At 37.6% G+C, this 27,271-nt stretch overlaps 3 pseudogenes; 1 reads left to right on the forward strand and 2 right to left on the reverse strand.

Annotated features, from left to right (window-relative positions):
• Positions 1-2,641: 2,641 nt before the first annotated feature.
• Positions 2,642-3,613, forward strand: LOC148011574 (uncharacterized; annotated as a pseudogene).
• A 4,724-nt stretch (positions 3,614-8,337) lies between these two features.
• LOC148011575 (uncharacterized) lies at positions 8,338-8,960 on the reverse strand (annotated as a pseudogene).
• A 13,044-nt stretch (positions 8,961-22,004) lies between these two features.
• Positions 22,005-22,655, reverse strand: LOC148011576 (uncharacterized; annotated as a pseudogene).
• Positions 22,656-27,271: the final 4,616 nt, after the last annotated feature.

Raw genomic sequence — 27,271 nt, forward strand, 5'->3', positions numbered from 1 at the left:
CTTTAGCCTCTGAAGAGAAAAGGGCCCCTATCAAAGTCAAATTCTTTCACTAACTAAAGAAAAAAGCCACTATAAGGAGACGATATCTTTACAGAAATCAATGAAGAAGTTATAATGCCAAAAGAAGACAAATAGATGCAAATAGAAACTAGGAGGAATCTCAACTTTGTAGAAGTGACGAAAAAGTTACAATGCCAAAAGAAGATAAATAGATGCAAACAGAAACTAGGAGGAATCTCCATTGTTATTTTGCATCCTTGTATATTTTCACTTCAATTTTGTAACTCTTAATTCAATGAAAATATTTTTATCTTATGTAAATATAATAAATATTTTCATATCTATGGCTCAAAACTTATAATTGTAAAAGGTAAGCAACTCATATAAGAGAAAGAGTATTCAGCTCTTTTCCCAATTGTTTTACCATTGACTTTGGACTTATATCTAAGGGATGTTTTGTCTAGTAGCTCTAAGGTATCCCTTATATACTTAAGACTTCAATTGGAAGTGACATTTACATAATTTTCTTCTTCATGTGTTATAACTTGCACCTTAAGTTTGAAATGCATACAATATGTATTAGAATCCAAGGAAATCCAAATGCCTAGTTTAAGTTTGTATCTCCTATAATTAAAGCCCAAAGCAAGATTTTTTGCACAATGTTATAAAGCAAAGACAAGGATTGAGGGCATACAATACACCTCATGGTATCACCCTTATGGCCATACTCTTTAGATTTCCAACAAAGCCTTCATATATAATGTTATCTAGTTCCTCTTCTACAAAATTTCTACTTAGCCAAGATACCTTTGTCCTTTGTAAATTTACTATTTTGATGCCACAAAGATGTGTAAGGCTATAAACCATAACAATTGCATTCTTCATAAGATCCTTCTAGTCATCATGGACTTTTAAATAAATATATTGACATATTTTGAACATATTTTAAACTTAAAACTATACATATTTTGAATTTAAAACTATACATTGTTTCCTTATTATGAATCTCTCAATTTAAAAATAAAAGACTTGGCAATCGAAAAGCATCAATATGTCCATATGTACCGTCTCTAGAGGAAACCATATATTGTGCATAATATATAAAAACCCTTCTCTCACTAAAAGAACAAACGGTCTCATAAGCATAGATAATGACTGTAAATGCCTTATGAATCACATGGAAGGTTCCACTTAAGCTCTCCACAGGTTGCCATTTAGTACTTGTTGATGGAAATATATCTACAACCAAGAATTCGGTATTAGTACTTATTTAAGTTTTTAAAAAATATCGCATATATTATCAATTCAAGACTTACAATGTGCCTGCTAGGAAATACATTCATTTGGAGACAAGTGCATATTCTTGGTCATGTAAACATGTTACACTTTGACAAATCACCCTTCATGCATAATTTTGAAAGCAATGATATTTCACTTCTAGTAATATTTTATATCCTCTCGTCTTCTTCTTTTCATCTTGTGAGAGTCCTTGCAAGAGGGTTGTATGCACTACTAGCCATTGGGGGGCTATGCAAGGGGGTTAAAATATTCAAGTGTCACTTATTCAATGACGAGGCTGTCGCATAGGCGACTTTGTCGTCGTATAGGTGACATAAAAAATTTTGAAAAAAACTTGGTATCGCATAAGCGACGACAAACATTGGCATCGCTTAAGCGAATTTTAAAAGCAATGCAAAGAGTGACATTTACACACTGCTTTGCATCACTTAAGTGACAGTATAAATTCGTATTAACTGCGGGAGATCATTCGACAAGGGATCAATTCTGCATGAGATCATTGGACAAGGAACTTCATTTGACAAGCTAGGAGCTCTGCGGGAGATCATTCGACAAGGGAGTAGATAATTAGGTCAGCATCCACAATTCTCTCTCTCTTTCTCTTGCATGGAAATAATAAAATACACATGTTCCATGATTTTGATATTCATTCCAAAAATCATATTTTCTAGCATGAAGAGCCTTTCCCATCATTACATATCACAACAATAGCATCCACAATTCTCTCTCTCTCTTTCTCTTGCATGGAAATAATCAAATACACTTGTTCTATGATTTTGATATTCATTTCAAAAATCATATTTTCTAGCATGAAGAGCCTTTCCCATCATTACATATCGCAACAATGCCAATCCTTTTGTCCTTCAAGGCAAGACATGTGATGAGATTGATAATGATATGAACTCTTGTAGCATTGATAGAATGTCCAAGAGACACTACTCCACCACTAAGAAGACTTCATTTGCCAAAAAATGTAGTGGGTAACCTATAGATTCTTGCTATGATGTGAACAAAATCTTTATTCTTTGTAGTTTATTTTCCACTCCCAATTGATTGATTGCATTTACCATTGTCCAATCCACTGTTATGGCCTACATACAATTTTATTTTCCATTGATATCCTGGACTAAAGTGGCCATCTCTACCTTCATGTCGCAAGCAATGGAATTGTTATGGAAAACTCAACCGAAGTGCAAAGCTTTACGCTTGCAGAAAGTAGCTTGGAGATGTGGATGATCTTGCTTGGAGTTATTTGATCAATGTTTCTAATTAGATAGATTGAGATCTCCTCTAACAATTTATCTCTAGTCTAAGATATAGTTGTTTTAAATATATAGATACGATGAGTGACCACACCCATAAAGTGAAGTTGACGATCATCAAGACTTTGCTACAAGGCACTGTGGACTTTCTGGAGATACATTGTTAGAGGCAATGGCAGATTATGTGGAGATGGATGAAGCCGGTTTAGATAGCACCATCAAGGTTCTTGGGAGATTCAGTATGCTCGTACGTCCTGGAGAGGGTACATCCTCCCAGAGCCACAAGAAAGAGTGGATAATTTTTCTTATGCACACACTACAGTGCATCGGTAAGCTTCTCGATTGATAAAATTGTAATGCCATCCTTCTTTTACATATAGAATTCTTAATATATATCCTTTTGATGTCTTTGTTTGCTTAGGACTCCACTCCCAGGTACATCACATCATGAGAATCAATGACTTACTCATTATGTACCTCCTCCTACTCACGTAACACCTAATTCACAGGCTAGTGGCCATCAGTCCCATAGGTATATATTTTATGGTGATTACGGAATAAATATCAAGTAGTTTTTAAGAACTCACATCTCAATGTATCATATCTTTGTATTGCATCTAGGCGTCAGTGGCAAAGTAGCACACCACCAGCTCGATGGATTGGAAAGACACCACCAGTGCCCCCACTAGTACCGATGTGCATGTGCACTGGCACCTTGGGTATCACATGCGACATCACGCCTGATGGGGTTATCCTTCAGGTTGGAGCCGACATCACCTTCAGATGTCGAATGAGAGACCTTTGCATATCTTATCTATAGCGAGTTTCTGTACCATGGGAATAAGTACTATTTAACATAAAGAATATGAATTACTGTTTTTTATTTTGAATTACTAATTGAATTTATTTTGCAATGCAAGGATCAGCTTGAGGATGACAAGAAATATGCCATCAACATATTAGACATGGATTTTGGGACAGGATGGAGTTGGAAGTGGTTGCTTAATCAAATGTGCAAACTCATGAGTCATCGACGTGACAATGCATGGTAATTAGAGAGAGAAAGAGAGAGAGAAATGAAACAAAATGAAATGCTATATTTAAGTCTTCAAAAGGCCAAAATGACCTATGAGACCAAAAAGTTATAACCAGAGAGCTCTAATACCAATGTCAGGTAGAATAGTGGTATTGATGGTTTGCTGCAGAACAAGCGTGAGATCATACATATTTGTGGTCTCTCAATCTGCCAACCATGAGGCGGCTGACAAGCATGGGGCCCATACTACTACATCATACATCAAAGCTGGGGTGACCATACATCAAAGCTGAGGTGACCATAGTGTCATAGAGAGAGAAAGAGAAGGACTGGAGCATCAAATGGGCAGTGTGGGGGATACTACAACTAAGGGTACTGCGAGTACTCATTGAGGGTGTTGTTGGAACTACTACTAAGAATGATAGAAGACTGCTAACTTTGATGGTCTACTGCTAGGCCAAGTCGATCCAGGAAACAATGCTTGATTGCGGGTATTGAAGGTTGAGATGCTAATACTGGGGTTGAAACGTGAGATAGAAGCCTTGGTAGAGGAGGGTAATCAAACCGTGATACAAACTTTCTTTCAGTGAACTTGATGCTAAGATTACCTTGTACATAGCTAGAGAAAGAAAACCAATACTAACCATATGAGACTATCACCCATGAGACTCCCCACCACCCACCTTTGTTAGTAAGTTTCAAAAGAATAAAAATCTTGACTTCACAACAATGAATTATCTTGAGATTAAATATTATCAAACATAGGTTGATGATCTGTGAGTTGACACATAAGACAGATAGTCCTCATTATCCTTGTTGACTTCTTCAAACTCCTCCGTCATTAAATCGGTGTTCACGTTCATTTCCTCCATAGACTTGACATCCATTATTTCTTCCTCTTTGGTGTCTGTAGTGTCAGAGTCTAGATCGTTGTCGTTCCCATCATCTACAATGCCATCATGATTGGAAAGAAGAATTCTACACCTCTCTGACATCGATGTGTCTACATTCGAGGACATAATAAATTCATCCTGATCCACTTCCTCAGGATCAACACTAGCAAACAAATGTCAACCTGACCTCTAGGTTGGACATGCACAACTTGCCACCATGGATGAGCATATGTATTCTTGTACAAGAATGCTTGTTCAACATGAGTTGGTAGAATGTAAGGCTCTTTTGTTGCATGCAATAGCTTCGAGGAGTCGACCAAAATCTAGACAGTTATCTTTTCATTGTGGCATTATTGCCTTTATACTCGGCACGAAACCAATCCATCTTCAAAACCACCTATCAAAACACACAAATCAAAACTTTAGAATTGTGTATAGCTTCAAGAAATCTACATGTCATTGTTGCATGAAGAGAGATTTTATTTACCTGCTTGAAGATACGAAATGATACTTCATAAATGTCGACTATGGTTCTCATGTAACCAAGCTCACTATTGACAAGATTTGTGTCTCTTGAACTTGCACATGATAATTGCTTGAAAGAGACAATAACACAAGAATATTGAGCTAGATATAAGTCGACGTAAGTCGTCAATCGCTTTTATCCGTTATTTAAAAAATTAAAATCCACTTGTTTAGTTCAAAGTTTTCAAAACCCAACAAGTTACCTACCTTTCACACCCGATCATAAACTCTCTCTATTCCTTTGAGATTGGCTCATGATCACTAAGCACTTGTTGCATATGGGTGTATAACCAATCCATGAAAGTAGGTACGTCCTCGTCATTATTTACATCATGGGCATGACGTCTAGATCTTCTCTTTTTATGTCTGCCAACTCATTTGCTTGCAACATCCTCCTTGTACTCATTAATGAATTGTTGCATACATTCGCTATTATAGACAATGAAAGTAGAAATATCCAATTTATCTTGGACCTTAAGTCGAAAAGGAACTCCCTTATCGGACACTGACATGGTAGAATACGACTCATTTGTCCATTCGCGTGGAGCTTCAGAATTGGTTTTCTCAAGGTATTCACAAATGTAATACATGCATCCTTCAAGCATCCATCCCTCCGCCATAGAACCCTCTGGTCTTGCTTTTTGATATACATAACCTTTCAATACTCCCATAAATCTCTCGGCCCAAAACATCCATCGAGTGCTCACAATACCAGCAAGATCTATCTCATCCACTAGATGGATTAGAAGATGAACCTGGATATCATAAAAGGAGGTTGGAAGTTCCTTTTCCATTAAACAAAGAAGCTCTATACATTCATGCTTCTTTTGTGGAATTGACCCTTTGGAAATTTCTTTAGATGTAATACATCTATTAGTGAAAGAAAGACGATATTAGAGATATTTTTGAATTAAGATGATATCAAATAAAATTTTCTACTAAAAATTAACGAGCAATAAATACCTTACAAGCAATCCAAGGTGATATATTACATCTCGTACTTCTCTTGTAGTACATCCATCAATAACAAGGGGTAGAACATGTTGCATAGATGATTAATCCGATCAACAAAACATGCAAGAAAATAAATACTTACAAAAATCTAGATAGATTTACCTTTACAAAATTGTGCCAATCATGTGTTTTTAAACCAGACAAGCTCTTGTCATCTAGAGTGAACATGTTTCGACAGGATGCTCCGTATATTGTAGGCGTATGAATCGACTGAATCTTCTTGTTGATAGTCTCCAGCTCTTCTATCATGAGCGCCCATGGGGCGGCAAGCTCATTGGTTGTCTCATGTTGAGTTTCATCATAAAGTGGCCATAGATTGGGCTTTTAGTTTTGATCCTTTAAGTCATTTCTTGTTGCCGCTATGTCTTTCAAGCCAACGAGGTGTTGCCATAACGAACGACCAATGTTCTAGAATACATGCATAGGATCAAGAAGATGACATATCTTCAAATCCTTCCAATATTCCAAAGTATACCATATCATTGAAGGACTTTGAGCTAGAGCACGTTTTCCTCTTGCTCACTTTTTCACAATGTCATCATCATTGCCGCTTATGATCTCTGACTCCGGATTGATAACGGGTCCAACAATCCACTTTAGATACCAATCCTTCAGCATCATTGGTAATGGAAATCTCCCTTCTTCTACCTTTCCATTAAAATGTATGCCTTGCCTTCTGTCTCGTAGATAATGATCTTCAAATAAAAATCATCTATGTCGAAGATATATATTTTTGTTGAGGTTTTTGCTATAAGTCGATCTCAACCAATCACCACAAATTGGATAATATTTATAACCCTTGGTACATATCCCTGCATGGAAAACATAACAAAGGTGATTAGCGTAATGAACATCATACAAAATTATGAGACAATATATATATTTAAACCATTTACCTGAGCAAAAACCATATCCTGGAAAGTCATGGATAGTCCATGCTGAAATTCCACAAACAATGAACTATCTTTGACCGATGCTTCTGGACATATCCATGACATCAATCCCTCTCCACAAATCTTGAAGATCGTCGATGAGAGGGGCAAAATAAACAAAGTCTTTAACTTGTCATTTTCCTAGAATTAAGAGTGAGAGCATTAAATACTCTTTTTTAATGCTGAGATATGGGGGTAGATTATAGTTAATAACTACCACTGGTCATGTAGACCATTTACTTGATTTCATTGGAAATAGATTCACACCATCTAATGTTACACCCATCTTTAAATTGTGTGGTTCTTTTGCAAAATCTAGCCATCACAAATCAATATATTCAAATGCATGACTATCTGACGGAATTTGTATTACTCTATCTTTGCTCTTGTGCTCCCCTCCCCATGTCATAAACTTAGCTAATTTGGGACTTTGGAATGTATGTTTTATGCGCGGATCTAGGGGAAAATGTCTCAATACCTTTCTAGGGACCTTATATTTCTCCTCTTTATAACAAGGCATTTGACATTTTGGACACATCACATTGTCCTCGTACTGACCTCTATATAAAATACAATCATTGGGACATGCCTCTATAGAAGAATAGTCAAGTCCAATACTACTTATCATGTTCTTCACCTCATCATGTGATGTAGGAAGGGAATTGCTTGTTGGCAAGAACTTCTGAGAGAGTAGCCTGCAAGTTCATTAAAAATATGATCAATAACAAGCAAACATGTTTAGAATGTAACAAAAAAATATGTTAGATTATTACATACTTCAAAAGTGTTGAAATGGATAGATTACACCATCCAAAATGGTTTTGAAGATTAAGAATAAGTAAGCTTGCACTTAGTCATGTCAGTTGACTTCCTGCATAGATACACTTTAGAGCTTCTTCTTGAAGATACTTCTCGTTGTTAGGAATATTGCTTGCACTATCCTTTTGATACCAATCCTCAATAAAATCAAACATGCCATTGTCATTATCAAAGATATCATCATGCCCATTAAAGTCCTTAGAATATTGTTTCTTTAGTCTTGCATACACATTAGGATCACTCCTGTGTAGGATCCTCATGCATTGTAACATGTGAGATACGTCATGTGAACGTTGATTTGTGACATTATCGATGTCATAATCTGGAATCTACATATTTGAAGGTAAAGAAGATTGTATCAATAGCATGCTTCTATATAAAAGGAAAGAGAGATGTGCATGAAATTCAATAATTATCATAGATATAAAACATTTAGAGACAATAAAAGACAATTATCAGATTAAATTAGAGACAATAGAGAATGTGGTGCAAATTAAAGTGTAGAGTTAGGGTACAAGAGGCCAAAATAGCATTAGGAATTATATTCAATGAAGCTCTCAACCCTCGTCTGTTAAGGGTGCTTGTGGAGGTCTACGCCATCCATAATTGACTAGCAATTCATCACCAGCATGTAATGATCCAATAGCATTGACAACTATGTATCTTTGTACATCCCCACTCATATGTCCTAGTTCATAACTATTATCACACTCCACAAACGTGCAATTGGTTCTTGCACTCATCCCTCGACTACTATTGATTAAACCTACTATGTTTCCTTGAGAGTAAGGTCTTTCATCAACATAGATTCTTTGTCCTTCTGCATGTGTAATCCCTCTATCAGAAAGAGAGGCTGCATTGAGACATAACCCATAAGTACTCATGCTCTTAATGTAGTGAGTAAGTTGATGCCATGGACCCCATCTATATATAGATCCACAAAAAGACATAAGGGTGACCTTTGAAGGAGGGGGCATAGCACATGCAAATCATGTGCAATAAAGAAGCCTCGTCCTGCTCCACTGATGGTAGATAGAGCAATCATGTGGGGATTGCCCCAAAAGCTAAAAACCACTCCATCTAAAGGAAGTGATCCTCTTTGCCATCCTCCCTATTGTCTTTGATCATATGTCTGTACTAGAGAATGCAAATGAGTAGGCAACGGATGATCTCCACCCATCTCAGCCTCCAAAGCAGGAGAGGTAGGGGATGCCAAGAAACCTTGAGCTGCATAATAGTAAGTCATCCTCGTCATCAAGTGAATATACCTACATATATAATATGGTTGCATTATATATGAGCCTTTGATTTATAAAATAACCAATAATAAAACTAAGGGAGAACAATCACATACCATAGGTCGATGTCGCTCCTCAAGAAACACCATATTGGGGAATATGGGAATTTCCCATAAGTTTGGGACAAGTGATCAAATATTTGGATTTGTCATAACTTGAACAATATAACTCCAAATCGAGTGCTCTATACAATAGATTCCATTTTTCAAGTGCTTTCCAATGATAGGTCACATCATATGGTTTTGAAAAACTTATGGGCATGTTATCTGGGTGCCACCTTTTTAGTATTCAAAAAATGGGAATTGGGAGATTCCCAAACTCACTAATATTGTGTTAAGAGGTGGTGCCCACTCAAAAGTACCATGAGTCATCTCATGTGAAAAGCACCAGCATATAAAAGACTCATCGTAGTAGAAATCATCGTAAATGGGTTCATGTGTAGTATTGGAACTCTGTGCACCCCAACCACCACCAGTAGGAGGTGGTGGTATACCCTCTAATCGGTTCGAATATGATTTTCAAGTACCATAAAAACATGAGACATTTATCAAATGATCAAAGTTAAAAAATCAATAAAAGTAACAAAACATTGAAATCTAACAAGTTCTTTAGTATATTCTAACACTTATTGTAATATGAAAAATAAACAAACGCTACTGTATGGTGAAGACAAACAAGAGGAGGACTGATATGTGCATGGAGACATGGCAATACTTCTGCAAGGAGAGACGCTTATGCATCAGTTTTCATCAACAGAAGGTGTGTGCCTTTGCTAACATATAGTAGAATTAATATGAACTTTGCCAGATTGATTCTAACTATTCTCTAATCTATGGTTAAACTTACATAGGAGGTGGCACAAAGGACAGTGATAGGTGGTCACACATCTAGACTAGGTCAGTGTAATGAAGCATTCAACCAGGAAAAGAAATATAACTAAATTGAATTAAACATAAAGTAACAAAGAACTATTTCATGAAGATATCTTGCCATGTATTGATGATGAGAATTCCAAAGAATACATGATAGCCATGGCTGATGCTTCATCTAACAAGAAGGAAGCTAACTTCAAGAAAGTAAATAGTAAGATTTTTGAATGAACCAAAAGATGTCTTCTCTTAGCCTCTTGCCTTCTTTATCCTAACTCCTCATCTCCAAAGTTAAGGGCACATTTACATAGGCAAGGGCTGAATTTACAAAGGCTGGAAATTTCAAGGTATGGAATTAGCATGATTCCCAATTACAAAGTATTAAGGTAATTTCTTTTATGACAAACCATCCCGTCCTAAGATGGTTTTGTCCTCAAAACCAAGGATAAATGGACCAAATCCAAGCCAATGATAATAGTAATCATGTCCATGTAGCTCCAATACGATAGGAAAGCACTTTCCATAGAAGAGAGACCTTTATATATACCAAACTGTGAGTAAAGTGGCTGCTGTCCAAACAGGGCTGATTTACAAAAACTATCATAACTTCTGATAGAATGGTCCAAATGACACATATGAAGTATAGAAATGAAGTATACAATCCCTAGTATCACCCCATAACATCAAAATCAATTTTTAATAACGTCAGGACAGTTTTATTGCCAACAGAAATATCTCACAGCAAGCTGTCCCTACACAATCTGTCATGTATCATCCTGCAATAACCAAGGAAAATCATTCACATAAGTGGATGATTGCCAAGAATATTCCTCTATAGGCAAGATCCTCCACTTAATGAGGTACTTAGTAAGAGTACAATTTCTGAGCACTTTTTCTCTCTTTCCAATAATACTTTCAGGTTCACATATAACAAGTCCCGCTTCATCCATTGGTGGCAACTCTTCCAATACTTGCACTTCAGGTCCAACATACTTCTTAAGCTATGAAACATGAAATACATCATGTATTCAAGTGGAAGAATGTAGTTGAAGCTTATAAGCAAGCTCTCCAACCTTGTCCACTACCAAATATGGTCCATAAAATCTGTGAGCAAGCTTATTGTTCCCATCCTTCAATGAAGCGTAGTGTGTCTTGGGAACTTTAAGAAACACCCAATCTCCAACTTTGAAGTCCAAATGTCTTCTCTTCTCATTTTCATAGTCTTTCATTACTTCTTGTGCTTTCCTTATGTTGTCCTTGCATTGTCTCATGAGTGACTCCATCCTTTCTAGCTCTTCCTTTGCTAGGGGATTAAAATCTTCATGAAACAAAATTGATGGGATTTGGAATTTGTGCCCATAAAGTGCTTCAAATGGAGACATACCTATACTCATGTGATGCGTGTTGTTATAACAAAATTCAGCAAGGTAGATCCAACAATCCCATAAAGCTTGTGTGTCATGACAATAATGCCTAAGGTACACTTCCACCCAGTGATTGACCCTTTCCGTTTGCCCATCGGTTTGGGGGTGATAGGCTGTACTAGGAGTGAGAAAAGTGCCCATAGAAGAGAATATACTTCTCCAAAAGTTGCCCATAAATTTTGTATCTCTATCCGATACTATTCTCATTGGCATACCATGTAGCTTGAACACACCTTCCATAAATTGCTCAGCTACTTGCCTTGTTGAATATTGTATTTTGGTTGGAATAAAGTGGGCCGATTTAGTCAATCTATCAACAACCACATAGACACTATTCCATCCATGACTAGTAGTAGGTAATCCCATTATAAAGTCCATGGAAATTTCAATCTATTTTCACGTAGGAACAGGTAAAGGCTGAAGGAGTCCGGCTGGTAATAAAGTGGAGTCCTTATTTTGTTGGCACTCTAAACACTTGGATACATGCTCCTTGACATCCTTCCATAAACCCTTCCAATAAAAACTTTTATGGACCTTGTCAAAGGTCTTGAAAAGACCCAAATGTCTAGCCATTGGTGATGAATGCATCTCATGGAGCACTTTCAGCTTGAATTTACTTCTAGGAACCAATAACACTTTACCCTTGAACCATAAGAGTCCATTATGCACTTTGAAATTTGGAAATTCTTCATCATGTCCTTGCTGCAATTTCTAAAAAATTTGGATAGCATGCTCATCCAGCACATATTCTTCTTGGATGTCATTTATCCAATCCTTATAAATTGTAGACATTGTAGATAAACTACATGCCCACATTCTAGATAACGCATCAGCCACAATGTTATCCTTTCTAGCCATATATGCTATTTCAAAATCATATGACTGCAAGGTAGCCAACCATCTCTTTTGCTTGGGAGAAAGGTTGGGCTGTGAAAGGAAATACCTGAACACCCTATGATCGTTTTTGACCTTAAAATGTGTTCCATAGAGATAATGATGCCATTTCTTGATCGCATGTAGAATAGCAAGCATCTCTTGCTCGTATACATACATCTCCCTCTCTTTATCATCGAATTTTCTGCTCTCGAATGCAATGACACCATGCTCTTGAACCAAAATAGCTCTTAAACCTCTACCACTAGCATCCGCGTAGATGGTAAAAGTCTTGGAAAAATCAGGGCAAACTAGTATTGGTGCTGAAACAAGCAATTGCTTCAGCTCATTAAAGCTCTTGTCGACAATTTTGTCCCAAAAGAAGGCCTCTTTTTTTAGTCGATCGGACAGAGGAGCTGCGACATGAGCATAATTCTTCATAAACCTACGGTAAAAATATGATAATCCAAGGAAACCTCTTAAAGAAGTAGCATTAGTTGGGGTAGGCTTAGGATCCACTTTGATTCCATCTTCTCCTACTATATGACCCAAGTATTCAACTTCCTTCATCATAAACGAACACTTAGTTGCCTTGGCAAATAGATTGTGCTTCCTCAATATATCAAAGACTTCTTTAACATGCTGTAAATGGTCCTCTTTGCTCTTACTATACATTAAAATGTCATCAAAGAACACCAAAATTGTCTGAAATAGCAAGGGCTGAAGTATCTTATTCATAAGAGATTGGAATGTGGCTGGAGCATTGGATAAACCAAAAGGCATAACCATAAATTGATAGAGGCCTCTTTCCATCCTAAAGGCTGTTTTGAACTCATCCCCTTTTTTCATGTGTATTTGATGGCATCCCGATCTTAAGTCAATTTTGGAGAACACTTTAGCATCCTTCAATTCATCTAAGAGGTCATCTATTCTAGGTATTGGATACCTATTCTTGATAGTAACTTTGTTAAGATTGCGGTAGTTGATACACATGCAAAAAGAACCATCTTTCTTCTTTACAAGAAGGACCGGAGAAACAAAAGGCGATTGGCTTGCCTTGATAAGACCCATTTCTAATAGCTCTTTCACTTGATGCTCTACCTCTTCCCTTTCCACCTTGAAGAGGCGATAAGGTGGTTTGTTAATAGGCTTGGTGTTGGGCGGCAAGTCTATAGGATGATCCACTTCTCTTTTGGGAGGAAGAGAAGAAGGTGGCTGAAAAATATCATCATAATCCTTCAACAACTTGCAAAGACATGGATCTATGCCATTGGCAAAAGGAGAGGGCTGATCCTCATCAATATTTGAAAGAAGAATAGTGAACATGCATGCCTTTGCATTTATCTCTTTTTTAATATTCTTAGGGCTGATCACCTCTATTTTCTTCTTCTCAACACCATGTAGGATTACTTGCTGTCCACACCATTGAAATTCCATTTCAAGCTTGTTAAGATCCATAGTAAATCAGCCCAAATATTTCAGCCAATTGCAGCCAAGTATAATGTCAATGAGACCCATTTCTAATGCCATCAAACTCACTGATGTAGTGCATAATGGAGATAGAGTGATAGGAACATTTGGACAACATTGATTACTATTTTCAAAATCTCCATTGGCCACTTAGGGAAGAAGGCATATCCTGTGTACTCAATTTCAATGCATTGAGTGATTTGGAATTAATAAAACTATGTGTGCTGCCCGTATCAATGAGTATGTGAGCGGTCCTTTCGTTGATTTGGCCTTTGAGGCGTAGGGTATTGTCCCCTCTTGAACCACTCCATGCGTCATTTGATATGGAACATAGCGAGGGATGTAAATTAGTCCAAGAATCATCCATGTAATGACCACCCGGATCAAAAGGAAAGCCATCCATTGGGTCATAAAACTCGTCAAGGATACTCTCTTCATTTTCATGCATCTCTTCTTGAGTAGTAGAGCCTTCAAGCAGTGCTAGACTTCCCTCAATAGGGTCAGCATCAGAATCATCTTCAAAAATCATACTAACCTTCAAATTATTAGCCTTGCACTTGGACTTATGGTCAGGTGACCATTTCTCCCTGCACTTGAAACATAAGCCCTTGGCATACATTTCTTTGAGCTTTTCATTAGACACATGCTTGCCTTGGGTAGGGGATAAAATTTTGGCACTAATATTAATCATTTTTCCATCAAACTTATTTTCAGCATTAGATCTGAAATTGTTGCCCTGCTTTGGCCCATAAATAGTGGGAAAAGTTGGTATCTTGCTGTAGGTATTACTATGAACATTTATTGGCTTCCCACCATGCTGAAAATCAGTCCTTACGTGCCCATAATGGCCTGATGTCTTTGGAAACTGTGTAGGCTGACATAAATGCCATGTTTTTGGCTAGAAACTCTTGTATTTCTGCCCATAACGCTCAGCCAATTGAATGGTAGCTTGCAAAGATGTAGGCTTCATGGCTCCAACTTCGGATGATAAGGTAGACTCCAAACCAAATATATACTTGTTCAATTTGGCACTATCGGAGACTCCAAGAACATACATTGAGAGGTTTAAAAACTAATTTGAATACTCTATAACCGAAAGACCATGTTGCTCAAGGGTGTACCATTTCTTTTCCAAGTTCTCTTTTTCAATGGGAGAGACAAAGACTTCAATCATAGCATTCTTTAGTGCTTCCCACGATAAGAAGTCATGCCCAATTCTTGTCATATATCTCCACCAAGTATGTGCATAGCCTTCTAAATGAAGGGCTGCAAAATTTACTTTGGCATTTTCAGGCCTTGGATAAAGGGAAAAGTACATCTCCAATTTGTCAAACCACTCCTCCAACTCCGTAGGTGAAGGATTCTCCCCTTTGAAATTTGAGATGACAATTTTCTCTTTATACTCTCTCTCATATTGAGGTGGCTGTCCATTGTGGTGCTGCTATCCATTATGGTGTTTTTGTCCAAAAGAGTTACCAAATGAGCCTTGCCTAGGGAATTCATTATTCCAAGTTCCTTATGCAAATGGTGTTTGATGTCGATATTGCATACCATGACCTTGTGGCTGGAAATAATGTCCTTGAGGCTATCCTTGAGGCTGAAAATGAGTGTTACCCATATTGAAAGGTTGTCCATGGTACCCTTGATGTTGTCCATGCATAGGAGTATTAAATGGTGGTTGTTGCCCACTGTTTTGTTGAGGCCAACCATGATTGGATAAAGGGCTTGGCCTATTAGGCTGGACTTGAGTATGAGGATTCTATTGTTGCTGTCCATAGGAGTTTGGAGCTGAATTCACATGCCCTTGTTCATGCCCACCAATATTAAGTTGAGGGTAGAATTGTTTATAAAATGGATTGCAACCATGGATGTCCTCTTCATGCCTAGAGCTTGCTTGAATCTTATCATGTGGATCTTGCCCATGTGGCTGAGAATAGGCCTTTGATTGATAGGGTTAAGGCTGAAATGAAGTGGGATGTATAAAATCTTTAGCCTTTGATGATTTCCCAATCTCAAATTGTCCTCCCACCTTTGGAGTAGAGGGTTTGGGTTGGTCTTTAGCCAAAGGAGGGTTTGGAACATTAGGACCAGCTGTAGGCAACATCTTTTCACTAAAGATAGCCACTAACTTGTCAATATCCATCCTCATACCATCAAAACCTGATTTCATCTCTTTAATATCATTTGAGAGTTGTTGTAGGCTGTTAGAGTTCATGGAAACATGGGACATCTCAACTCCATTCATTGGTTGATTAATAGGAGAATGAGTGGAACTTACATCAACCTCTTCATTCTCATAATGCATATGGTATATAGCTTCTTGAGGGTTTTCATGTTCATGTTCATGTTGGTATTCTCTCAGCTCTTCATTGATGGTCTCCAAAATAGGATCCTTTTTCTTGTTCCTTGCCATGAGTACTTCTTGTTCTGTATATACAGTAGAGGAAAAACTCAAATATCTTGAGTTCTAGTGCTCCGAATAACAAGCTCTTTGGCTCTGCTAGAAGCTTAAGAAGTCCCCTTTCTAAGGAACTATCAAGTGTTGAAAGTAGTTGAATACAAAAAATTCTGTAGACAGTTTACTATAGCTGTCTGGAAATTCCTACACCCACACCCAATGAATGCTCTGTTTTGATCATATAGTGACTTGCACCTTCAATTTTCATGTATCTATCAACCGTCTAGAACTGTAAGGGAATTCCATACATCTGCCAAAACTGAAAATACCCTCTATAATAACCAGAATGAATGAATAATCCACAATAGACTGAAAGATTAATGGGACCCTGCTTATATAACCTGTCCCAAAACCACAATGTTGATCCATTGTCAAAATACAATGTTGAAAACTAAATTCTTGTTTCCTTGGGTGGTACCTACACCTGAACTTTAAATGCGTGGGATCCAAGACTTGAGGGGTGTGCAAATTTCCCTCTCAAGCTGGCTTGTGCTCCCCTTCAAGGTCCTTGTCAGTAGAGGAGGATCACCTCTCTTTTGTCTTATCAACTCGCCCGACATCCACTTTTCCTTGTGGGTATATACATGGCAGTTCAATGCTAAGTTCTAAAAATTAGCATGAAATGCATGGAATGAAAAAAATTTGATTGCCCTTTTGATGATATGAAAGAACTTGAATAGAATAGGCTGAAATTGAATTGGGAATAGGTAAGGGATCACCTCAACAGTGACTCATTGCTTAACAATTCTTATTCCACTTACCATTGGGTAAAATTTTTACTCATGTCAATGAACAAAAGGAGCAAACAATCCAATATTAGGGTTAGGTAAATGAAATGAGAATTTTAGGCACTTGGAAATGGTTATTTCAGTGAATGAGATTGATTATGCTATGATCAATCACTAACATAACTCTATGGATTTCCTCATGAAATGCATTTGATAGAATGAATGGGATTCTTTATCATATTAATCCCTCTTTCATCAATTGGACTTAGCTTAGCAAAAGGATTTATAGAGAGATTAAAATTGATTAGAATACCTCTTAAGCTGGTAGAAAAAGAGTGTTGTTGTTGATGAAGGAATCTCCCCAAATAGAACTTGATTTCAGCAAATAAAGCGTGATTTCAGCTTCAATTAATCCAAGAAAACCCCATTTTATCTTTCCAATGCTAATATCCAGCTTCTTGATCAAGAATCTTCATGAAGAGTGCTCCCATTAACCATTGGAACAAAAATTTGATGAAGAAGGCTTCAATAGAGAAACCACTTTTGAAGATGTTGATTACTCTTCATTGTATAAAGTAAGCTTCAAGAACTTCAAAATTTGAAAGAGAATCCAATAATTCCCTTCCTTCTATTGACATTGGCTGCCCCTTCCATGAATTCTTCAAGAATCCACTTCTTCCACAATGGTTGAAAATCCATGCAATGTTGGTACTATCCTTTGTGTAGAGGCTTCAGGAAGTGAGATTGACCAAAAGCCCCATGATCCTGATGAGAAATCTAAGAAAATAAGCTTGCTATCCAAAACTGTCCCTGTTAGGGTTTTGTGAGAGAAGGAAAGACTCAAAATGGAAGAAATCTCCTCAAATCTTGGAAGAGACCAACTGCCAAAGGAAGTAGGAGCTTGGTATGGCTTAGCTAGAGCTTATGAGCTCCAAATTTCACCACGTGATGCAGGAATATGATTAGGCGTAGATCACACAGCCTGCATACTCTCATACCACATTGAAAAAAAATGAGTAATACATTCAAGATTGGTAGTCCATGGAAAGCTCAAGTGGCATGGAAGATGCTTGTGAGGTCAAATGGCAAGATAGAGTCCATGGTTTGAAGGTAGGATCAGAGATTTCCATGGTTACCATGAGAGAAGCTTGTAGGAAAAGCGAAGAACCCCTGTTCTTGAAAAGTAATCACAGTTTAAGCTCCACTAAGTCATGTAACTCTCATTCTCTTCAAACTTACCCCAATTTTGGTCCAAATCTTGGTCATGATGACTTGCCAAAATGGTTAGAGCTCACCATTGTCCACTGTTTCATGCCAAGAACCTCTATCTTAGTCACGGTTTGTATGAGTTCTCAATGTCAAACCACGGTTATGGAAGAACTAACTCTTGTGACTGAATTTTAACTGCGGTTTTCACTCCCTAGTCATTGTAACTAAATCTATTACATGAAAATGACTTCTAACAAGATCTAAACGAAGCTCTGATACAAATGTAATGAAGCATTCAACCAAGAAAAGAAATCTAACTAAACTGAATTAGACATAAAGTAACAAAGAGCTATTGCACCAAGACATATTGCCATGTATTGATGATGAGAATTCCAAAGAATACATGATAGCCATGGCTGATGCTTCATCTAACAAGAAGGAAGCTAACTTCAAGAAAGTAAACAGTAAGATTTTTTAATGAACCAAAAGATGTCTTCTCTTAGCCTCTTGCCTTCTTTATCCTAACTCCTCATCTCCAAAGTTAAGGGCACATTTGCATAGGCAAGGGCTGAATGTACAAACACTGGAAATTACAAGGTATGGAATTAGCATGATTCCCAATTACAAAAGTATCAAGGTATTTTCTTTTATGATAGTTGGATGGGATGATATGGATTTGTGGCCACATTTGTGAGTATAGACAATTCAAATTTTTACTTTCAAAGGTAATATTATTGAATGAAGGAATCAATAAGTCTTTGGTTTCTATCTTGATGCAGACCAAAGACTATGGTCATGCACCTATGGCGCAGGAGATGGAGTATGCCACATACTATGGCTACCACACTTAGCAAGGGACACTTACTGACAGGCTAGATCCACCTGTGAGTATCACTATTTTGTTTTGTAGTTTATTTTCATGTTAACTATAATATATTCTTATTTGATTTCACTAACTAATGCAAGAGTAGTATGGTGAGGACAACATGATAGAGGTGGCTCAACAGGAGGCTGAGGGGCGATGACAAGAGACTGAGGGGAGTGGCAGCCAGATCGTTGGCCATCGTGGTGACAATCGTGGAGATGGGGGCAATGGTGGTGTTGCGGGTGGGGGTAGGGGTGGTGGCATTGGTGATTGTGATCATGAGTCATCGTGATACTAGTGACTCGTATAGTGATCGTGCTTAGGGATCTATTATGTATATTTGAGGATGAGACTTGTATTGTATATGTGAGGATTCATCACTATTCATTGTATAGACATATGTGAGGATGACACTTGTTTTGTGTATGTGAGCATTGATCACCACACACTCTATACACATGTACATATATTTACTGATGATATATATTGACGTATGTTCGTTGCATCATTGAAATTGTCTATTGTCAAACAATTAATTTTTTGTCTAGTGTCTCTCAGAAAGCTAGATAGAGACAAATCGGAATTTTTATCGCAGTTCAATGTTTTTCTATGTTAGACTCTAATATTAACAAGCTTTTGATTTCCATAGTTTCTACAGAGGTCCCTAATTCTACACTACGTATCAACTCAAGCTAACTTTCAAGCTCAAAAATCCAAACTATGAAGTTTCAAAGCATGTGATTTCAAAGTATCAAGCTCACCATAAGCTATTACGGTTACAATACCCGATTTCAAATTATTTACCATGTACCAATTGCAAGTACAGGTTTCATAATGATACCAAATCAAGTACCAAGTACCAAGTACCAAATCTAACACTAAAAAGGCTTCTTTGTTTCCATGTTTATTGGTTAAGGTACTGCAAAGTTAGACCGACCAATCAAGTACCAAGCACCGAATCTAGTACCAAGCATTGAATCTAGTACCAAGCACTGAATCTATACTAAGTGTCGAATCAAGTACCAAGCACCGAATCAAGCACCAAGGAGTACCAAGTACCAAGTTATACCAAATCAAGTACCAAGCACCAAATCTAGTACCAAGTACCATGTACCAAGTACCATGTACCATGTATCAATTACAAAAACGAAGTTTCATTATGGAACCTAATATCAAATCAAGTACCAAGTACCAAATCCAACACTAAAAAGTTTTCTTCGTTTTCATGTTTATTGGTTAAGGTACTGCAAAGTTACATCGGCATGTACCGAGTCATACGAAATAGGGATAAAAAGGTTGAACCTAGGTATAATACTTGACGTCTTATAATTTTCAATATTTATATTTTTTTGTTTTTCTTTTTGGCTCATAATTTAGCAAGCTAATGTATCGGATGGTAAGTTTGCAATAATCTCTCTCATTCATTCATTCATTCTATTTCCATGTATATACAAGAGTTGTCGAGGGTAGCCATGACAAAATATGACGTTAACACGACTGTAGATGCTTTTGTATCTGGGAGTGCTTGAGCTTCACACCACCTAGTTAGATAATCTTTCATGACAAGCACAAATTTTTTGCCTGCCACATAGAAGTAGGAAATGGACCTATGAGGTCCCAGCCAACCATCTCAAATGGTTCATTCACCTGTATCGGTGAGAGATTGCCATGTTTTTGATTGGGCAATTTAAGCTCTTGGCAAATGCAGCAAGTGTGATTTCTTAATCAGCGATGTAGTTGGATGATCCTTTCATGTATCTGATTGTAAATTGGTATTCTTGAAGTGCCAAAGCCCATCGAAGGATCCGTCTTAGTGGGTGGGATTTTTACAGAAGAGGGATGATGGGTTGATGGTCAATTTCAATAGTGAGAGTGGCTCCATGAAGATATGGGTGAAATTTGGTAAAAGTCCATACAAACCCAGACCACTACAAATGAAAGTTCTGCACTCTCTTTAGTACTTTTTCCAAGACCTGTAGATGTTTGGTGTCCCAAGTTGGGGTATGGATGAGGATATCATCCAAATATACAAGGAGAACACCCTTGAGGATGAGGTCGTGGAAAATTGAGTTAGCAGTTTGTTGAAATGATCTGCCAACATCTGAAAGGCCAAAAGGTATGTGTGTGAATTCATACAAGCCCGTAGGGGTTTTGAATGATGTTTTCTGAGCATCCCAAGGATTAAGGGGAATATGTCAATACCCAGAGGCTAAATCAAGGGAGGTGAAATATCTATATTTGCCTAATTGGTCAAGAAGATCATTGATACAAGGTAAGGGGTAGAGGTCGTGGACAATTACCTTATTTAAGGGGTAAAAATCAATGCAAAACCTATATGTGCCATCTTCTTTCTTCACTAAATGAGGCTAAAAAATCCAATCACTACATGAAGGCTAAATGGTTCCCTTTTTGAGCATGTCTTGAATAGCATCATTAATCCTTTGTTGTTCCAATGGAGACAATTGTCAAGATGCCATGTGGACTGGGGAAGCATTGCCCGTATTAATGGGGTGATGGATTGGAAGATTGATTATGGTGGTCTTTTCGGGTTTGAGAAAGAGCCTAGGGAACTTGTGTAATAGAGAACAAATATCATTCGTGCATACAACTATATCAATTAATGTGCTTTGTGTCTTGACAGAGTTGAGGCCTCATGAAGAACACATCATGGGTATGGGAAGAGCTTGGGGCAAGACTAAGTGTTGGCTATCAAAGTGCAAATGGGCTCGAAACCAGTCACAACCTAGAGTTAAAGGAAATAATTGACGTAGTAATACATAAAAATCATATGTGAATGTCTTGTGTGATACATGAAAGGTGCAATGGGCTAAAGTGTGGGAGTGATATACTTCTTTATTATCTCCAAATAATACAGAGACGGGAGTGGTTGTGCTTGTGGAAATACCTAAATGCTCTACTAAATTTTGGCTAGTAGAGGATATCATGGTGCTATTTGAATCTAAAAGTGCTTCATGGGGTGTGTTGCTGAAGTATGAATCTATGAGGGGTGCCCTTCCATCAGCCATCTGCTCAGATGTTTTTCAGAAGTGCTGGTAAGGTTGCTACATCAGCTAATTGGACTTGAGCATTTTATACTCGATGATTTGCTCATAGTTGTCGACAGTGCTTGCAAATATGTTCATATTGGTTGCAGTAGAAACATTTTGGGAGGTCTTGTGCATCTCGAACTGGCATGTCACAGTGATTACTAACTTGAGAATTTTGGATGTTGATGTCCATGGAGGTAGGCTGATGATCAAACAGTTGTCATGGAGAAACTGGATGTGTTACCAAGATGTTATTTTCTACACTGTGTGTTGTGCTTTCAATTTGTTGTGCAATGTGGATTGCTGCATGAAAGGAAGTCGGGCCTTGGTCTCAAATCCGACGGGATAGATCATGGTGAAGGCAAGGCCAAAGGTAGAACAACTTCATTTCTTCAGACATGGTGGGATCAACACGCAATAATAGTTGATTTAGCTTAACTGCAAATTGTACTGGTTCTAATTGCTGTTGCATCAATCTTTTTAATTGCTAGAAAGTAGTTTGTGTGACATTGTGATTAGCAAAATTTTGAATTAACAAAGATCTTTGATTTACCCAATCTATTTTGATCGCATCCTCTTGCTGTTGGACAAACCACATGGCGGCTATGCATTTGAGCAGAGTGTGGGCCTCCATTGCTTTGCGGGTATCAGGCCATTGTTGATATATAACAATGTTGTCAAAATGATCCAACCATGTCAAAACATATTCTATGTGAAGACCAGAAAATGCTTTGGGATGCATCTTGGGGTCAAGTTTATGTGTGTGAGAGACTTTCATGGATACATAACTAAGAAGGGCTTGAATAGTATTGTTGATCTGAACCACCATACTAGACACAGCTTGGAACATTTTTTCCATTGGAGTTGGAATGAGAAACTCCAAATTCAATGAGGCATCCTCATAAGGAGGGCTCTAGGGTGAAATTGGGTGACTCATGTGGGCAGAGCAGTGGCGAAAGATGACCTGATTTAGTGTGTGTAAAGCAGCGGATGGTGTGATGAATAGAGAACTACTACATGAGTTAGGGGAGAATTGCTCGTTGCCTCCACTAGGTGCCTCACTAAAGTGCTCACATATGCAACGAACAATAGCGACATCACCTATGACGCAGTGTGGCATCACTTTACGATGCATAAGAGTCACTAGAGATGTTGTTGTACACCCAATAGCTAGTAGTGATGGTAACCCAATCATTTATGCAAAAGGTCGTTGGCTCCCAATTTCTGTCAGCTCCTTGGCTATAAACGATGCATGATGTGTAAGACATAATGGTACCTTTATAGTTGATGAAGATGATTATTGAAGCTTAAATGATCAATCCATCCTTGATTAATCTCACTGATCCATAAATACCCCTTGTTTGCAGTGGAATGCCTATGCTTGGGCTGCATATGAGATGCCTATACTTGGTCATTTTGACACTCAAATGCTTATGCTTATAGTTAGTAGAGATATGTCGATGCAAATAGTGATTTTGGCTATGTTGGCAATGTATCATGCCATTGTGACAAAGGTTTCAGTCATATAGTAAAAGACATCAACCTTCCCTTGACTTCTACAAGGTGCTATGAGTTTTCTACTTTCAATTACAAAGGTGTATGTAAAGAAGCTAATTCTCATAGGTAACCATTAAACTAATAATACAAAGAAAACTATATGCTAAAAAGAAGAAATGTGTCTTCTTCAAGAAGCAGATTGAATATCTAGGATTCATAATATCGACAGATGGCATTTCAGTGGATCCTGCCAAGGTCCAATATGTACAAGATTGGCCACCCCAACAATGGTCAAGGAAGTGCAAAGCTTTCTAGGGCTAACGGATTGGTATAGAGTCTTTATTAAAGACTATGCCTCAATTGCCACGCATGTCACCGACCTTCTCAAAAAGTAGGTCTCTATTACATGGATGTATGCCAAATAATCTAGCTTTCATAACTTTGAGTAGAGTTTGACAACCACCCCTATCTTAAGGCTACCCGACCTAAGCAAAGAATTCAAAGTCATAACTGACGCAAGCTCTATTTCTTTGGGTTGTATGCTTATGCAAGAAGGACATCCAATAGCCTATGCTTCAAGAAAATTAAAGATCCACGAAAGAAACTATGCCACACATGACCTAGAATTAATTGTTGTAATTCATGCCTTTAAATTATGGAGACATTACCTGCTTGGTAATAGGATTTCTCTAGTCATTGATCATAAAAGTCTAAAGTGAATTTTTACTCAACCTGATAATATGAAACAATGTCAATGGATTGAGACCTTGCAAGAATTTGACTTTGAAATCAAATATAGACTAGGAAAGGAGAATGTGATTGTGAATACTGTAAGCTATAAATTATTCCTTAATGCTCTAATCCTATAAGAGCCCTCTAGGATTGGAACTATTGCTATAATGATTTCCATGCCCAATAACCCTCTCATAGAAATGGCTAAAGAAGAGGCAATGAAGGATCCAAGCTATCAAATATTGTTAAGAGAAATTTCCATCAAGGATTCAAATCCAAAACTCAAGACTAAGTATCAAGATTTTTCCATAAACGAGGAACTTGCCTATTACAAGACAAGACTATGTATTCTTGTAAGTAAGGAACTCAAAAGGAAAATACTCTAGGAAGCTTATGATTCTCCATTTTCGAGTCATCATAATTAAGGAATACTTGAGTTTTTTCCAATACTGCCAATGAATTAAGGGTGATGTACTCAAGGGTGATGTACTCAAGTATGTCATCAAATGCCTAAACTGCCAATGAATTAAGGCCTAACGTGTCAAGTTTCCAAGAAAGCTCCAGCCACTTGATATCCCTCAAATGAAATGGGTGTATATAAGCATGGACTTTATAGTTGGATTACCCTTGATACAAGGAGGATATGACTCCATAATGGTAGTCATTGATATATTAATAAAAATTGCACACCTTATTCTTGTAAAAACCAAATACAAGGCTTCCAATATCACCAAGCTTTTCATTAAGTAAATTTTCAAGTTACATGGATTACCCCAAAGAATCATCAGCAACCACGATTCTCTCTTCACCTCTAACTTTTGGAGGAGTTTGTTCAAAGCTCTAGGAACCCACCTCTACTTCAACACTACTTACCATCCCCAAATCAATGGTCAAATAGAGCAGGTCAACCAAGTTATTAAGGACATACTAAGATCTTATTGTAATGGGAGACCTAGATAGTGGATCCAATACCTACCCTTATTTATCTTGCACCATTAAAGTTTTCTAATCCTACCCTATGGGTAGAAGCATCTAGGAAAATGTAGGAAGAAATGGATCAGTAAAGTGACAACTATAAGGCAAGATATTCAAGCTACCAAGGATCGACATAAGGCATATGCTAATCAACAAAGGCAAGAATGTATTTTCAAAGAAGGTGACATGATTTTTCTATGAGTTCATTCAAAGAAAAGTTCCTTATCTTTGGGGGAATTCAAGAAGCTAAGTCCTAGGTATTGTGACCCATATAAGGTGCTAAAGTGTCTAGGGCCAAATGCCTACAAGCTGCAACTCCCTAATAACTTGAAAGTACATAATGTATTTCATGCTAGTCTATTGAAAGCATATGTTCCTAACCTAGACCATGTACTTAATGACCAAGAAATTGTAATGCCAAGTCAAGGAGTCCTCAAACTTCAATAAAAAAAGATACTTCACATGCGAGAGAAGACTGTAAGAAGTAAAACCCTCAGAGAGTATCTCATCCAGTGGAAAGAATACCCTGAAGAGGATGCCACTTGGATTGACCAAGAATCACTATGTAACCAATATCCCCAATTTTATTTGAGATGAGGGCATCTCAATTCCTCTAAGGGGGAGAGGATGTGATATCCCGACTTTAATTTCAAATATTCTCGACCTCTCGCAAAATGGACTTGAAGAACTCTAAATCGTTAAATAGAGTTGATCTCAAGCAAAATGGTCCAAGGTTCATAACTTGACATTTTCCCTAATTGATAAGGTCTGTAACCATCCGTCACAGAAGTCAGTGCGTGAACATAAGTTATGAACCATAAGTCAAATCTGATCAAACCCATTTAAAATTTGCCAAGTAAGATAAATCACAAAGCTTTTTAAAACCTTAAAAGCTTATGAAATAAAAAAGAATGACAAGAAGACATTGCAAAAGGTTGCCGCCCCCCTTTTTTATTGAAAAAAAATGGCACCATGAACCCCCCAATTTTGACATTTCTGATTTTGGATGAAAAAGCATGAATTCTCCTTCAGTAATTCAGTAGTTAACTCTAGCAATCTCCCCATCTTCTCAGTTCAACAAGAGGCTTGGATTGAAGCAAGATCATTCAAAAGCCAAGCAAGTCAGTCATGGCATCTCTAGCAACCTTTCTAGGCCTCCAAGATCAAACCGCTAGCATCAGATTGCATCTTGAAAGCTTCTAGATTGTTGATTTGTTGAGATACCCTCCATAAAGAGCTCTTTTTCTTGGCCACAACCCTTCTTCTTCAATTTATTTATAAATGTAAGGCATGGGGAGCCATTGAGGGTAGTCCGAGCAAGAGAGGAGTGGCCCTTATCAGGAGTATAGAGCAAGAGGAAGTGGGGCAAGAGAAGCGCGAGGATGGGAACCCTCGTCACGAAGATAAGAAGGATATTCCGTGAACTCTTGGAATCTAATTCTCCATCCCTTCTATCCTATTTCAATGTGGAATCAAGACTCTTCTTGATTTGTCTAAATTTAAGACCATGGCCCCAAAGAAGAAAGTTACAAAGGCTGCGGAGGCAGGAGTTGCCAATAAGGCTGTAGACACAATCACTACAAACAGAATTACTTGTACTAGGGTTACAAATGAAGCTGTGAATACCATCAACCAATCACCCATCATGGATCCCCATGTACTATATTTTATAACTAAGGAAACTAGCAGGCTACCATCCCATGAATAGGTAAGAAAAGTTGCATTTGTAAAATAAGATTTTATTCAATTCTTACTTACAATTTTTTTAAAAGAATTCTTAGCAGCAAATTCCAAGGGGTAACTTGTGTTTGTACAAGATGAACCCAAGCCAGTACAAGGAAGGTATTGTGTCCCTAAAAGATTTAATAATTTTGATTTGTGTTGATTGAATGAAACCTCTGATGTGTAATCACAGATGCTAATCCTCGGTAGAGACTTTGAGATTTAATTGCCAAAGAATATTGTTCGTAATTAAACTAACCAAGATTTTCTTTTATTGCAAGCAAGGACCCACGAAACTCCAAAGGGGCTATTTTCAAGAATAAA

This window comes from Lygodium microphyllum, chromosome 28 (assembly GCF_053477565.2).
Source record: "Lygodium microphyllum isolate KBCC chromosome 28, Lygodium_microphyllum_v1.1.10, whole genome shotgun sequence".
In the NCBI taxonomy this organism is placed as follows: Eukaryota; Viridiplantae; Streptophyta; class Polypodiopsida; order Schizaeales; family Lygodiaceae; genus Lygodium; species Lygodium microphyllum.